Here is a 17,363-nt window from a genome sequence, read left to right on the forward strand (position 1 = left end):
CAGGGTCTAAATCTATAACATGAGAGATACCTCAATTTATGAAGGAACAAGAAAAGGAAACCACATCCTGACCAACTGGGAGAGTCTTGGTGTAAAAGCAGAAAAAGCAGAACCCTAAAGGGTCTTATAGAGAGTAGGAAAATATGCAAGGACTTTTCAGAATAAGTTTTTTAAGGGATTGGAATAGGACTTTGCTAATAGAATACTTTGGCTCCTAGGGAAAAATAGATTGCAGGCAGAGTGGTAACACAGTGAGCAGTTAGTATATCTTCTGACAACAGATGAGAAGCATGCATCTTTCTATTTTTTTAATGTTTATTTATTTCTAGAGAGAGTGAGAGAGTGGGTGAGAGGCAGAGAGAGAGGAGAGGGAGAATGCCAAGCAAGCTCTGTGCTGTCAGTGCAGAGTCCAGACATGGGGCCCAATCCCATGAGCTATGAGATCATGACTTAACCCAGAATCAAGAGTCAGATGCTTAACCGACTGAGCCACCCAGGCACCCTGTATCTCTATGAGTACTTGATTTGGGGTTTATATCACAACGTGGATCTCTTACTGAGATATGTTTTTATAAAGTCCTTTATCCCAGTTTAGAAGCATAGAATGAGATATAGAATAAAATTTGGCTGAGTAGCCCCCTTCCTACTCTAATGGTGAAAAGTCAAAGAGATTAAACAAGACAAATATTCCAAAGAAGAGAAGGTACATTTGCAATCATATCTCAATTCCTTTCATTAAGGTTTTACCTGTTGTAGCAATGCGATACAATTTTATTCTCAAGGTACTAAGTCTTGCTTCTAAGGTATGGTGGGAAAACTTTTAGAGAAAATTGTCTGAGGTCCCCAAAAGGTCAAGAATACTTTTTTAAACTGGTGGTTCTTAAACTCGTGCATGTATTGGTATCACCTGCAGGGCTTTACATATCTTATCGGAGGCATGATTCAAGAGGCATGTAATAGGGCCCAATGATGACATTTCTAACAAGTCCTCAGGTGAGGCTGATATCACTGGCAGGAGGCCACTGTTTAAGACACTGTTTTAAAATTATAATAATATCTCTGGCATTTTAGTCAGAGAAGTGTCATTTGGTTCTGTTGTTATTATTGAATGAATATCCAAAGACAATGGTGTCTTTGGATCCGGAAATCATGGTTGGCCATCATTCTAGGTTGACCTGCTTCTGCTGTTCTTCTAATTATTGATAAAAGAAAAGGGTGTTGAAGACATACACATCCACATACTGTTTGAAATCCAGATAGAAAGGTGAGGAAAGGAAGAGAAAAATGAAGAAGGGGTAGAAAAACAAGAGGGGGATGGAGAAGGTGGAAGGGACAAGATGGCACATACACTAGGTTTTACTAATTGGTTGGAGGAAGATGAATAGTTTAAAAGATTTTTTTTCAACCAGGTATACGTTCCTGTTGAGGGCTCATGTCTATAAGGTTTTGCACTCATAGTTTAATATAATTTTTTAATGCTTATTTATTTTTGACAGAGAGAGAGAGAGAGAGACAGAGCATGAGTGGGGGAGCAGCAGAGAGAGGGGGAGACACAGAATCCAGAGCAGGCTCCAGGCTCCAAGCTGTCAGCACAGAGCCCGACGCGTGGCTCGAACTCACGAACCCGGAGATCATGACCTGAGCCGAAGTTGGACGCTTAACCGACTGAGCCACCCGGGCACCCCTAATATAATTTTTAGAGGACCTTAATGATGTTGGCGGACTCAACCAACTGCTAGGAAAACAAAAGTTTCAATCTGGTACCTCTTGGTCCTATATCTGTAAGATTTTTTTGCCTCAGTTTTTAACAGAAATTAATTACCTCTTTGAATTCTGAAGTGAGAAGAAGACTAGCTATGACATGAAACATATTTCATACACTCTCTAAACTTCAGCATTGCTTATCCTTTTCATATTCAACATCGTAGGGAACTTTTGAATAAAACAAAGGAAAATAAATACACTCTAACTAGTAACTAGTGTTCACCATAATTCATGCATACCTGGAACCTCAGAATGTGACTTCATTTGCACACAAGATTTGTGTAGATGTAATTAATTAAGGATCTTAAGATGATATGATCTAATTCCAATGACCGGCATCTTTATAAGAAGATGAGAGGACGCAGTGATACACAGAGAAGAAGGCAATGTGAAGTGGAAACGGAGGAATTCACTACAAACCAAGAAACTCCTCGGCCAGCAGAGGCTGAAAGAGGCCAGGAAGATTTCTTCCCTAGAGCCTTCAGGGAGAGAACAGCCCTGCTGACACCTTGATCTCTGGAACTGTCAGAGAGTAAATTTCTGCTGTTTTAGGTCACTAAATGTGTGGTGATTTGTTATGACGGCCCTAAGAAATGAATATATATGCCAACCAACTCTGTTTATACTGAAATTTATATTTTATAGTTTGTTGTATATTCCTCTTGTGTGTTATTTTCTGTGACTCAATTACATTATTTAAGTTCATTTATTTATTTTGAGAGAGAGAGAGAGAGAGAGAGAGAGAGAGCATGAGTGGAGGAGGGGCAGAGAGAGAGAGAGAGAAAGAGAGAGGGAGGGAGAGAGAGAATCCCAAGCAGGCTCTGTGCTGCCAGCACAGAGACCGGTGTGGGGCTCGAGCTCACAAACTAAGAAATCATGACCCGAGCCGAGATTGAGTTGGACACTTAACCAACTGAACCACCCAGGTGCCCTGATTGTATTAGATTTCTGTGGCTACTTTAACAAATTAGCACGAATTGGGTGGCTGCAAACAACACAAATTTATGATTTTACCACTTAGGAGGCCAAAAGTCTGAAATCAGTTTCACTGGACTAAATGCATGATGCCATTAGGGCTTCATTCCTTCTGGAGGCTCTGGGAGATGGTCTGGAACCTGCCTTCTTTCCTGAGCTCACGTCCCTCCTTGGCATCACTGCACCCTCTTGCTTTGCCCACGCATCCTCTACTTCTCTGTCAAATGTCCTTCCTCCCTTCTACAAAGACACTTGTGGCTTTGTCTCAAGGGGATGGTGCATAACAATCTCCCCATCTGAAGATCCCTAATTCATTAATGTCTACAAAGTTCCTTTTGCCATATAAGGTTATATTGACAGGCTTCAGGCTTTGGAAGATGGACACTTTTGAAAGACATTACTCAGTTTATCACAAGAGCTAAACTTAAAAAAAAAACACAACTTGGGATATGGAATCCCAATATCCTAACTTGTTGACCTGCAAAAACTGCTAGAGACTCTATAACAATGAAATAGATAACAATAGAGTTGGCAGACAAGCTATTTATTTTTTTATCTTAATTTTTTTTTTAATGTTTATTCATTTTTGAGACAGAGAGAGACAGAGCATGAATGGGGGAAGGTCAGAGAGAGAGGGAGACACAGAATCTGAAACAGGCTCCAGGCTCTGAGCTGTCAGCACAGAGCCCGACGCGGGGCTCGAACTCACGGGACCATGAGATCGTGACCTGAGCAGAAGTCAGACGCCCAACCGACTGAGCCACCCAGGCGCCCCAAAACAAGCTATTTAAACACCATTTTCATGGTAAACATTAGTAGCAATTTTGTCATAGTGATATTATATATACTATCGGGTAATCCAAGAGCTTTTTTGGAAAATTGTGAGTGCTAATGCAGAAGCCAATGGCAAGTAGCCCCAAGATGGGCCATTTTGGCATGAACGTTATTTTGAGTTAAAAGAAATCAAAACCCAGCATTTTCAGGAAAGGCTCTTTATCTCCCCCTCAAGTACCCATTTATACAAGGAAGGGAGCTATTTTTTTTTTAAGTTTATTTATTTTGGGAGCAGGGGGACTGGCAGAGAGAGAGAGAGAGGGAATCTCAAGCGGGCTCCACACTGTCAGAGCAGAACCTGACATGGGGCTTGATCTTATAAACCCGGAGATCACGACCTGAGTCAAAACCAAGAGTCAGACACTTACCTGACTAAGCCACCCAGACATCCCAAGGAAGAGAGCTATTAACACAAACTCATCTTTACCTAAAAAAAAAAAAAAAAAAAAAAATCTTATTTACATAAATAGGGCAATGGTTGTGTTCCAAACATTTCCTTTCATCTCCCTGCTAATAGTTTTTTTTCCTCTTTTGTGTCTTCAGCCCCTTGCTGCCCTCCTTAGCTTACCTTAGCTTATATAACTATCGCATTGCCCCACTGCCTTTGGAACGTTATGTCTATGTAGATTCCCCATACATTCCCTATTAAACTTGATTTTTGCCTGTTAATCTACCGCATGTCAATTTGATTCTTAGCTCACCTAGAAGGACCTTGAAGGGCAGAGAAAATTCTTTCTCACCAACACTAACATCAAAAAATTCAATTAAATTGATCTGGGAATAAAATGAGAGAGGCGAACTTGAATGTATTTGAAATTAGAAGCCAAAAGTTTAATCAACTATACCAAATTGTTTGAGAAAGTGTAGGTGAAGAGAAGGAAGGTAAGCCTAGAGTTTTGAAATTCAAAGACTCCAGTTGTGTTTGGGGGTTGCAAATGGGAAAAGCAGCCTTGCCGGGCCAGCGAGTTCCAATTTTGTTGATTATGAGTTCCCTTTTGTGGCAATGGACAAAGAGGGTTATCAAAGCCCAATGTCATTGAGCATAAAAATTACATGATAAACTACCCAAGTTTAAATTCGATGCCAGCAAGCTACTCTTTCACAGTGTGACTTCTGTTTACTCTGGGTATTGGAAAGAAAATACTGACCAGTCTGACATAGTTCTAGCGTGTGCACTGCTCATAAAAATTAAATGAGCTGTTTATGTGGAAATGTGTATATGCATGACACCAAAGTGAAAACTTAAAGGAGTTTGTCCCTTTTTTGTTTGCTTTCAGACTTGAATATACTATATGAACAACGTGCAATATTTATATAATCGAATAATTATAAATAATTCTGTACTTCATGTAGAAAAAAAGGAAGAGAAAACAATACATCCGGAGTGAGGAACAACATGTGTTTTCCAATAATGGCATTGGTATTATAATACACAAAAGGCACAGTTTTGGTTTTGATGCACTTTTTGTTTTTTTTCTTAGATTGCTTCTCCTTATATGTCTGTGTCAGGGTTTTTCCTGCATGTGCTAAAGTCTTGCGTATTTGTATATCTAGAAAAAGAAGCAAACGCACTTCTTAAATTCAAGGTTATTGTAAAGTTACGGAGATATCTCCTTTAGGAACCGGCCATTCTTGTAGTGTCAGTGATTTATTATCATGATTCCCTAAAGTGCACAACAGCAATAATGTAAATATTTTAGTGATAGGATTTTTGGAAGACCATTTCCATGGTTAATAACTGAATAATAATTGCTTGTTCAAGTGATAATGGAGAAAAACAGGCCCCCGGCCTAAAGGAAGAGAATGGAATGTTTTAGAACATCAGGTCTATCTTACTAAGATGTCCAGGGAGTTCACTGGGGTCTTAGTCACTAGAGAACTTATTGATCACTGCTGTCTGGTCAACAGAGATGCTGATATGAACCTGGACCACGTTATCCATGTGTAGAAGCTAAGAACAGAGATAAATCATGAAGAAAGTGGGAGGAAACAGGATTTTACTTATTCTATTATCAATGGGATCTCCAGTGACCCAGGCTAGAATGCTTCATCTTTAACACATGGGTAAGAAATGTGCTTCCAATGTAAAAGTAGAAAGTGACGTCTTATGATCGCCTATAAAGCACAGGCTTTTGTTGTGATGCTTCATAATCAAAAATGTTCCATAGAGTTTTAGACACAGTTTTAGGTTAGTCATATAAAAATAGGGAGAAAAATATTACGGAATATACCCCAAATTGTGTCAACCATGCCTTTCGTTGGTATAAATACGTAGTATTTTGCGTCTCTCTGTTTCTTCATTTTCTAAAATCTTAACTAAATAAAATATGTGTGGAGTTATCTTTTTTTAATTTTATTTAAATCCAAATAAGTTAACTTATAATGTAATATTGGCTTCAGGAGATTCATCACTTATATATAACACCCAGTGCTCACCCCAACAAGTGCCCTCATGAATGCCCATCACCAATGTAGTTCATCCCCCCTACCCAACACCCCTCCAGCAACCTTCAATTTCTTCTCTGTATTTTAGCGTCTCTTATGGTTTGCTCTCTCCTTGTTTTTATCTAATATTTTGTGTGGAGTTGTCTTAATGAGAGAAAATATCAGATGGATTGAAAACCATGGAGTATTTTAACATTGACAGTGCTTACAAAATAAATGTAATATTCACCTTACAAGAGTCAATCTTGACTCTAAAAGGACTGTCAAATATTTGACTTGCCTCTTGATGAATTTACATTTTTTCAAGTATTTGATGAGCCATTAAGACAGAGTTGCTGGAACTATGTGATTAGATGGTGTGCCCCAGACTTCATATACTAAACGTCAACTCTTGACCCCTAAGAATTCTCCATAACCAGTCACACCATCTCATTAAAGGTCACCACATTTATGGACGCATTTGAAGTCTCTCTCTCTTTCTGTTTCTCTCTCTCGTTCACTTTTCCCCCCATAGGTCAGCTCTTGAATCAATTCTATTTATAAAACACATCAAGTGTTACATTTTCTCCCCAGCTACATTCCCACTTGGATAGCACAGACACAGTCTCACTCCTATTACCATTCCTTTGCTCCTCTCCACACAGGCACAGAATAATCTGCAAAAGTAAACGTGTCAAGTCACATCCATTTAAGATATTTCAGTGACTGTTTTCCTCTGCACCAGAATGGAATCGCAGCACCTTAAGAAAAGCTTAGAAGCCCTGCCTACTGGCAACCCTTACCTTTCCAATCTCATTGGATATCGGCGCCTTCTTTGCCCATGTCCCTCCACCCGTGGGAGAGGTTAAGGAAAAATAATACAAGTTACATCAAAAGGAGGAGCATGTGTCATAGAGATGACAACCTGAAGTTGACTGAACACAGGTACATTCAGAGATGCATTTCCTTTAGCAGGCAGCTAGTGATTCTTGGGGGTAGTTCCGTCCACAACACGCAAACAGGGTCATCTGTGTGCACACGGTGTGACAGTTAGCAGTCTAACCCAATGTGCCTAAACCCAGTTGTTGAGCTAGCAGAGACCAAAGTTTGTCATCTCTGGCTGTACCTACAGAGAGATAGCGCCAGTCATGGGGCCAAAGTGCTACCGTGAAATTGCTGGCACTTGGAGTCAGACCAACTAGAAGTGTCAGGTACAACCCCCTCTGTCTGCCTCCTCCCTGGTCAGATATACGGAGATAGTGACATATACTCATGCCACAGTATTAAAACATAAATCTCAGGGGCACCTGGGGGGCTCAGTTGGTTAAGCGTCCGATTTCAGCCCAGGTCATGATCTCAATACTCGTGAGTTCGAAGCCGCTCTGTGCTGACAGCTCAGAGCCTTGGAGGCTGCTTCGTATTCTGTGTCTCTCTCTCTCTCCACCCCTCCCTTGCTTGTGTTCTCTCTCTCTAAAAAATAAATAAACTTGGGGCGCCTAGGCAGCCCAGTTGGTTGAGAGTCTGACTTCGGCTCAGGTCATGGTCTCACGGTCTGTGAGTTTGAGCCCCACATCAGGCTCTGTGCTGACAGCTCGGACCCTGGGGCCTGCTTCGGATTCTGGGTCTCCTTCTCTCTCTGTCCCTCCCCTGCTCACGCTCTGTGTCTCTCAATAATAAATATACATTAAAAAAATTCAAAATACATAAACAAACAAACTTAAAAAAAGATCTCAGATTTTTCTTTCCTGTATAAAAAAAAGCCCAGTTCTTCCCTACTATGTGTCCCTTCCCCGTGGGTGTCCTTTATTCCTCACAAAGAACTCTTTAAACAATTCTGGTCATGAAATGTGTGTGTGTGTGTGTGTGTGTGTGTGTGTGTGTGTGTGTTTTCTCCACACCAAGCGATTCTCTACAACACCAGCTGGGGGTCCTACAACATAACTCAATTCTCACCCTATCTACTCAGAGATATGATCATATTTCACATGTTAAGGGTTCGGTTGCAGAAAACTATACCACACACACACACACACACACACACACACACACACACTTGAGACGGCAGGAGCAATCCAGCTTGTCACCCGTGCTTCTGATCAACCACATTACTTCAGAGGTTCCCAAGAACCACTCAGCCACCCTGGGTTTCATTAATTTGCTAGAGTGGCTCCCAGGACTCAGGGAAACACTTACTTAAATTTATCGGTTTATTAAAGGATATGATAAAGAATACAGATGAACGGCCAGAAGATGAGACACACAAGGAGAGACCTGGGAGGGTCCTGTGTGCAGGAATTTCTATTCCCTGTAGACTTGGTGTGTTTTCAGGATCCCCCAGTGGATCCATTGAGCAACCCAGCAGCCTTCCAAACACTCCACTACTGAGATTTAATAGAAGCTTCCTTGTGTAGACTTGATTAATTATTAACTCCATTCCACGCCTCTCTCCCCTCTCTAGAGAAATGTGTGTGGGGACCAGGTGACGCTGACAATTGTAAGCTTCTAATAATGGCTTGTTCTTTCTGGTGACCAGCCTCCATCCAAGAGCCATCCAGGGTTCCTCACAGCCACCTCATCAGAACAAAAGATGCCTAACACTTAGGAAATCACAAGCATTTTAGGAACCCTGCGTCAATGATGGGGCCAAACACAGACATTAGAACAAGATATGCGCCTAATTTTCTTACCACTTTGGAAATGACAGAGGTTTCAGGAGCTCTGTGACAGGAACTGGGGCAGAGAATTATATACATACATATTCTCACACACAGAATTGGAAACTTGTTTGCAACTGCTAGTGTAAGAGAAGTCTAGAACATGGAGGGAAAATGAATGAAATCTCGAATACTTTTATCCGATATCACTGAATGAAGTAAGGTATTTGGAAAATTATTTTATTACCTCTCTTGTTGTATGTTTAAAATTAATTTTTGTCATAAATATCCTTGATGGTTTTGTTTATTGATGTTTGCTGCTAACCAGAAACACAATGTAAACACAACTGCAGGAACTCTAAGGAAAAATATGTGACCTTCAGTAGGTTGGGAAAAAACCCATGGAAGATAAGTTCGTATTTATTTAGAATGGATTGGACATAAGATTTCAGAAATGGTATATAAGAAGAAAGAAATTAACAGTAAGTGTGGAGAATTCACATCACAGATGAAACAGCTTCTGCGGTGGTCCTTAAATAATCTGAATCTATGAATTTATTATCAATGCATTACGCTTTTTCTGTGGCGATATGTGGAAAGAATGAGTCAATTTTGTCGCCATTAGTTTTGTTATTAACAAGTACATTTTAAGGTCACTATCAACATAAAAATTCTTAGCAATGTAGATTACATATGTGGATGAAATAGAACGATAGGGGCAGCTGGGTGGCTCAGCTGGTTAAGCATCCAACTTCTGATGGGGTCATGGTCTCACAGTTCATGAGTTTGAGACCCCCATGGGGCTCTCAGCTGTCAGTCAGCAACAAGCCTGTTTCAGATCCTCTGTCCCCCTCTTTCTCTGCCCCTACTCAGCTCGTTCTCTCTTTCTCTCAAAATAGATAAATAAACTAAAAAAAAAAAAAATAGGACATTAGATTTGGAAAATGGTTATTTTTAAAGAGAAATAAGCTATAAGCTGTGAGCAATTTTTGAATTTCCTTTGGACCACAGGCATGTGGCTTTACCTTCTGTGTGTGAACATGCCCATTAGTTTTTATTTTCAGCGCACAATAGTGCAGATATGAATGGAGCATATGAATAATCAGGCTTGATTTACCATAGTTTGGTTAACCCAACTGGTTAACCCACGTCCTCCAGTGTTTAACCGAGAAGCCACCAAAATGATCATGTAAATTTAGAGCACTTTAATTTTCTAGAGCCTCAGACTCTTTGTTTGTGAATGCACTTTTTTTGATATTCCTAATCTCATGTTTTAATCGTTAACAACAGATTAGCAAAGGCTTTTTTCCCCCACTTATCCTTATCTTATTTCCATTTGTCCAAAATGCATTCACAGATTTTAAGTGGCGTAGCAAGTTTTGTGTCCCTTTATAGGGCTTTAAATTGCATTATGTAATCACAACCATCTGCCTAGGATCTCACTTTTTTTTTTTTTCTATTGAAGCAGCTTGAAATTAAAATGGACAAGAATGGTCTTCTAGAGGCACTTACCCAGAAAGCTAAATGGTATACATCTATACTGCTCAAAAATAAGGGATCTCAAATACATATGTAACTTTTGTATTTAATTATAACTCTATACAGTGTGTTCTATGAAAGTACAATGATTCTACGGGGCGGGAAACAACATAGATCTAATCAATGGCATGGTATGGGTACTTCAGGAAATCTCAACTCCATGCCAGAATATTCAAAAAGAAATGTGAATGTTTACGTTTCTTGAACCCATATAGAAGCTGCCAAGATTATAATGATGGGCACTCAAAATAGCTCATATATAATTAATTACTTTTCTAACTAAGCGAATGTAAATAAATAACTTCCTCCAACATTCCTAAAGGTTGTGTGATAAGAGGAATACTATATGCAGATTTAGAGCAACTGGGTTTCAAATTCTACCCTGTGGCCTCTCAGTCTGGTATATGTGGGGAAATATATCTTCCTCCCGGTGTCTGGTCCTCTGGCAGTGCGGATTATTTATAAAATTGAACGACGCAGTACATTACAATCTGTTTAGCAGCAAATAATGCATTAAGCGAAGTGTTAAGAATTGCAAGAGATACAAGAGAAATGCAGAGCTGAATTGTTAAAGCAGGACTGAGAACACAACGTCTTTCCTCCTGGACTTTTCTTACACCCTCCGCGGTGGGCTCAGGGTCGTCTTCGCGAGACTTAGTGCCAGGGAGAAGCTGGGAAGGGGGCCACTGCAAAGTGATGTGGAAAAGGATTTAGAAACATACGAATCTTTACACAATTGTCTATGTTGTTAAAATGCGGTTGTATTACTTGTTAATTCGTGTTTGTGAATGCAGTTTCAGAATAAGAGCAAGTTCTATTGATGAGGACCAGTAAACTGGATGCTGGGCAATGCCACCCAGTGCTGCTGAAAGACCAAGGTACTTTGTCCTGTTCCTTCTAGGAGGGTTGAGTCCAAGCTTACAAGCTGCTTTCTGAGAATTGGCCAGCGAAGGGGACTTGCTCCAGAGTAGATCCCTCTCAAATAAACAGTCAACACAAGGTACAAGTTCTGGTCCTTGTACCTCAATTCAGAACATGTTTAAATTGGGGCATCTGGGTGGCTCAGCCAGTTGAGCCTCCGACTTTGACTCAGGTCACCATCTCACAGTTCTTTGGGTTCGAGCCCCACGTCTAGCTCTGTGCTGACAGCTCAGAGCCCAGAACCTGCTTCGGATTCTGTGTCTCCCTCTCTCTCTCTGCCTCTCGCCTGCTCACACTCTGTCTCTCTCTACCAAAACTGAATAAACGTTAAAAATAATAATGATAATAAAGAACATGTTTAAATTGTCATGCCTGGGGCGCCTGGTGGGCTCAGTTGACTAAACATCTGACTCGATTTCAGCCTAGGTGAGGATATCATGATTCGTGAGTTTGAGCCCCACATCGGGCTTCACGCTGCCAATGCAGAGCGTGCTTGGGATTTTTCCTCTCTTCCTCTGTCTTCCCGTCCCCAGCTCAAGCTCACACACACTCTCTCTCTCTCTCAAAATAAATAAATAAACTTAAAAAAAAAAATCACCACGCCTACTCTAGAATTCCCCATAATAGCAAGTTCTTGCCTGTTTTGCAACTTCCTGACAGTTCTACGTATCCTTATGTGCAATCTTGCTTGGCCCCTTCCATATAGGTGGTGTTTCCCCAGTGCACTTCCTATGAGCCATACTCAGTCTCAGAGTCTAGTGCCAGGCAGCTGTTCTAAAACTTTATTTGTTTTTTTTTAGAGTAGCCATAGGACCAAACTCCAAAATAGTATTGTAAATTTGAATCACCTACCGACTGGCCACCACAGATAAAATACAAATAGCCCTTGGGATGATGCAATAGTGCAGTTGACAAAATGTTCACTAGCGGGAAATACGATAGGACGTCTGTGGCTGGTAATATCTCAGGTGTCTGAGGTACGAGGAAGCCATTCTTACCAATAGTGGGAAATTAAATATCTTGTTGGGTGCTCTTGGTATTTTGGGAAAAAAATAATTAAAAAAATAATAACATAATAGTAAGTCATTACCAACTTAAGGCCTTCTTGGAAACTTAAAAAAGTGGTGCTTATTAGGAGTCCACACCATGGAAGACACAGGTCCTAGCTAACAGGCACTGGCAGTAGTCAGTTCAGCACAGAGCTGGGCCCTGAGGATGACAGATGATGCAACAAGAATGGCAATACAAACCTGGAGAAGAGAGATATTATCCAAGTAGAAGGAGGACAGTGATGAGTATTTTATACCTTTACAAAGAATCCTTGAAGATGTGGCCATAAAACCCGCCATAGAACATTCTAGGAATCTTGCACCAAACAATGAAATGAAGTAAAAATGGAAGCACTTCCAGGAAGGCTAGCGGAGGAAAAGAACCAACACGCTCAGGAAAATTGCCTTGCTAGCATGGTTGTATCACATACGACTGGCACACCCCCCAGCTGGCTTTTTTCCATGGGCGATCACAGAGCGCACTCTGTTTGCTAGAAATTAAAGACTGCTCTGCGGGCACAGCACCATAATCATTGGGAGGTTTTGTGGTTGCTGACCTCTTCAGGTTGGGGTGATTGAGGGAGGCGGGCTGACTGTAGCAGGAGGCATGAGGGAATGCTGAAATTATACAAGTGCAGAGCCTAACTGTAGGGAGCAAATGGACACAATTATCCTAATGAGCATCGGATTCTGAGTGACAGCTAGAGGCGTCTGACCTGAAGGAAAGTACAGAGATGGTTCATAAAACATGGTGCACACAAAGGGCAAGAGAGATGGGCAGCCAAGAACACTACTGTTTAGTGTCTAAAACGGAGATGAAATCAAGGAGAAAAGCATTTCTTAGTTTTGACATGTCAGGAGTTTGGAAGTTGTGAGTTATCCTTCCAACGAGAAAACAAAAAACTGGAAAACAAAACAAAACAAAACAGAAAAACCTAAAAATCAACAAGTGAGCCCCATCAGAGAATTAAGCCACTGGGCAAACCACCACTGTAGAAGGATTCTTACACAGAGAGTGGTGACACTGAGGCTTTTCGTTCCAAGAAGCAATGTTATTCATGCTGACATGCGCTCAGAGGGTTTGCACCCAAAAACCGGAGCCCCAAACACCACGTGATGTAGCCTTTTATGCATTTCTACTTCTTTGTCTCCCATATATGGGTAACGTATAGACATATAGTCTGATTGGGGGTCTCATGCTACAGGGTCCTGAGGGATGTCACATAGGCACATAGTCAGGGTGCCTTCCCTTATCTTGACGTCTTTTGTCACCATGTTCCCTAAGGAGGGACTTTGCCACACCACCCCAAAACTCAAGAATCACGGCTGAAATGAGCTGACCAGGAACAGAAGTTGCTCAGCCAACAGCAGGTAAGAAAGTACACTTCCGTGGCGGGGGCGCCTGGGTGGCTTAGTTGGTTAAGCATTCTACTCTGCCCTCTCTCTCTTTCTCAAAAACAAATAAACATTATTTATTTATTTATTTATTTATTTATTTATTTATTTATTTATTTATTTTTAAAAAAGAACACTTCAGTGGTAATTTTGATGAACTGCTGAAAACGGAATGTGGATTACCTTGAGACCTCCTGGGGATACAGTGGTGAGGAATTGCTCGCTTTCATAGGCTTTACCTCCAGGATATCCATCAGGGTTTCCTGGTAAAGATCAGAGCAAAACCCCTTCCCTTTCTGGACAAGGAGAGGGAAAAAGTAACCATTTGAAATACTCGTAGAGCTTTCTCTGTAACAAGGGGCTATCAGGAACCTAATGAGGCAATGCAATCCCCTTTGCCTTGCTCACATAAGGGGAAGGGAAAAAAGGCGAAGAAAAGCTTCTCAAGGTCAGAGTGAGGGGACTCATGACCACTGGAAGGGTGCGATTCGATCATAATCTGATAGAATGCTTTCCTCCCAGTACCTTACCATAATATCAAAGGGGCTCCATCAGTGGGTTACAGCTAAGAGAGTAGCAAGATGTAGACCCCATTTAAGGAGATTTTAAGGAGATAAAAAAAGGATTTCTTAAGGCAATACAAACACAACAGTGGAAAAAAAATATATATATATACTCCATATATATAATCCATATATATATACTCTATATATATATTCCAAATATATATATTCCATATATATGTTCCATATATATATATTCCATATACATGTTCCATATATATATATTCATATATATGTTCCATATATATATTCCATATATATGTTGCATATATATTTTCCATATATTTATTTCCATATATATGATATATATATTATATATATTCCATATATATCCTATATATATATATTATATATATTCCATATGTATATCCATATATATATATATTCCATATATATTCCATATATATATTCCATATATGTATATTCCATATATATATTCCATATATATATATATTCCATATATATTCCACATATGGAATTTATATATATATTACACATATGGAATGTATTCCATATATATATATTCCATATATATATTCCACATATATATTCCATATATATTCCACATATATATAGTCCATATATATATTCCACATATATATAGTCCATATATATATTCCACATATATATAGTCCATATATATATTCCATATATATAGTCCATATATATATTCCATATATATATTCCATATATATATATTCCATATATATATTCCATATATATATTCCATATATATATTCCATATATATCTTTTCCATATATGTATTCCATATGTATATATGGAGTATATATATATATTGTGCGTGTATATATATATATAGTGTATATATATATATATATATATATATATACACTATATATATATATATAGTAGGGCAAAGTGAAGCCTCTGGCACCAAGAGTTAAAACAAACATTAAACGTCGCACAGTTCCTAGCTAGCTTAGCATAAAACCAGACACAATAAAACCCCACAGGTCCTATTTCCTGATACCTCGCATCTAGTTTTTAATGAAAATTATAAGGGATGCTAGAGGTAAGACAAACACATTCTAAAGGAAAACAAACAAACAAACAAATAAACACATCATAACCAGGCTGCAATATAATATATATTTTGAATAATTAGATATGGAATTTAAAATAATTATGATTAATAGATTAGTGGCTCTAATAGTAAAACAAGATCCAAGAACATGTTGATGAGGTAACCAGTGATCCACATAACACAGAGAACACTAACCAGGAGAAATATAAAAAAACGTTCCCACTGGTTATATTTTACATTTAAATTTCAGAAAGCCAAAGACAATGAATGAGAAGGTCCTCAAGCCAGAAACAAACAAACAACTTTTACCTACAGAGTAATTAGGATAACAATTGCATTGATTGTACCATTGGACTTTAGAAAACATTAAAAAAGGGGGCACCTGGGTGGCTCAGTTGGTTAAGTGTCCCACTTCCACTCACGTCATGATCTCACGGTTCATGAGTTCGAGCTCCATGTCGAGCTCTACGCTGACAGCTCAGAGCCTGGAGCCTGCTTTGGATTTCGTCTCTCTCTCTCTCTCTCTCTCTCTCTCTCCTCTCTCTGCCCCTCCCCTGCTCGCACTCTTTCTCTCTCAAAAATGAATAAACTTAAAAAAATGTTTAAATAAAATTAAAAAAAGAAATCATTAAAAATGGGTAAGAGAGGAAAGTATTTAAAATGTTGAAAAAAAGAAACCCACCTAGATCTGCACACAGCGAAACTATCTTTCCAAAGTAGAAATAAACACTTCCTCAGAGAAACACAAACTGAGGAAATTAGTTGACAGTAGAAATGTTAGCATAAGTTTTTCACAGACAAGGAAGGAGATATAGGTCATAAACTGGGTGCACATAAAGAAAAGAAGACCGTCAGAGTAGAATAACTAAATGGAAAATAAAAACATTTTAGTTTTCTTATTCTCAGTTGATCTAACAGATGACAGTTGAAAATAATCATAGCAGCATATTGGGTGATTACAGCAAGTGGCTAAGTGAAATGAACAACAACAATATCATAAGGGAAGGAGGAAGGATTGGGAACATTCTGGTACATGGTATCAGTAGTAAACATGAGGTGGTACGATTCATTTGAAAGTGGATTTAGATTAGTTGTAAATGTATATTAAAACGTCTAAGCAACCACTATTTTTTTAAAGAAAAACATTTAATGTATTGGAAAGAAGAGAAAATTGAATCCTATCAAATGCTCAATGAAAACCAGAGAAGGCGTATATATGCACAAAATGAGTATCATTCAACCTAAAAAAGGAAGGAAATTCTGACACAAGCTGTGGTGTGGACGAACCTTGGAGACATGATGTGAAGTGAAAGAAGCAAGTCACAAAGGGACAGGTGCTACATGATCCCACTTCCAGGTGGTGCCTAGAGTTGTCTAACCCATAGACACAGGACTGAGCATGGTGGGTGCCAGGGGCAGAGAGGAAAGGGGAAGGTAGAGTTATTCTTTAATAGGTAACAAAGTTTCAGTTTTGCAAGATGAGTTTTGGAGATGGATGGTCTCAATGGTTACACAACAGTGTGAATGTACTTAGTACTACTGAACTGTACCCTTAAGAATGGTTAAGATGGCAGGGGCGCCTGGATGGCTCTGTCAGTTGAGCATTGGACTTGGGCTCAGGTCATGATCTCGCAGTTCCCGAGTTCAAGACCCACGTCGGGCTCTGTGCTGACAGCTCAGAGCCTGGAGCCTGTTTCAGATTCCGTGTCTCCCTCTCTGTCTCTGCCCCACTTGTGCACTCTCTCTCTCTCTCTCTCTCAAAAATAAATAAACATTAAAAAATTTAAAAAAGTAGAATGGTTAAGATGGCAAATTATAGGTTATGTGTGTTATAGCACAATTAAAAATAAATGGATAGGGAGAGAGAGAATTTTTTCCAAGAGAACCCAAAATAGCTTCAGCATATAGACAACAGTTATAAACATGATAGATATCAGTCCCACTTAGTAATAATTTGAATGGCTGAAATACACCAGGTAAAAGACACCGATTGCCAGAGTGTATTAGAAAAACAAGACTTAACTTTATAATGCCTTCAAGAAATCCACCTTGAGTATAGACATCTAGATATGAAAAGGAAAGGGATAGAAAAAAGATAGACCTTATTAATTCTAATAAAAATGAAGCTGGAGGTTTCAATGTTATCAAATTCATGGGCATGGAGTGGTTCATAAAAGTGTTTTATTATCCTTTTGATAA

The sequence above is a fragment of the Acinonyx jubatus genome, chromosome A2 (genome assembly GCF_027475565.1).
Source record: "Acinonyx jubatus isolate Ajub_Pintada_27869175 chromosome A2, VMU_Ajub_asm_v1.0, whole genome shotgun sequence".
NCBI classification, from domain to species: Eukaryota; Metazoa; Chordata; class Mammalia; order Carnivora; family Felidae; genus Acinonyx; species Acinonyx jubatus.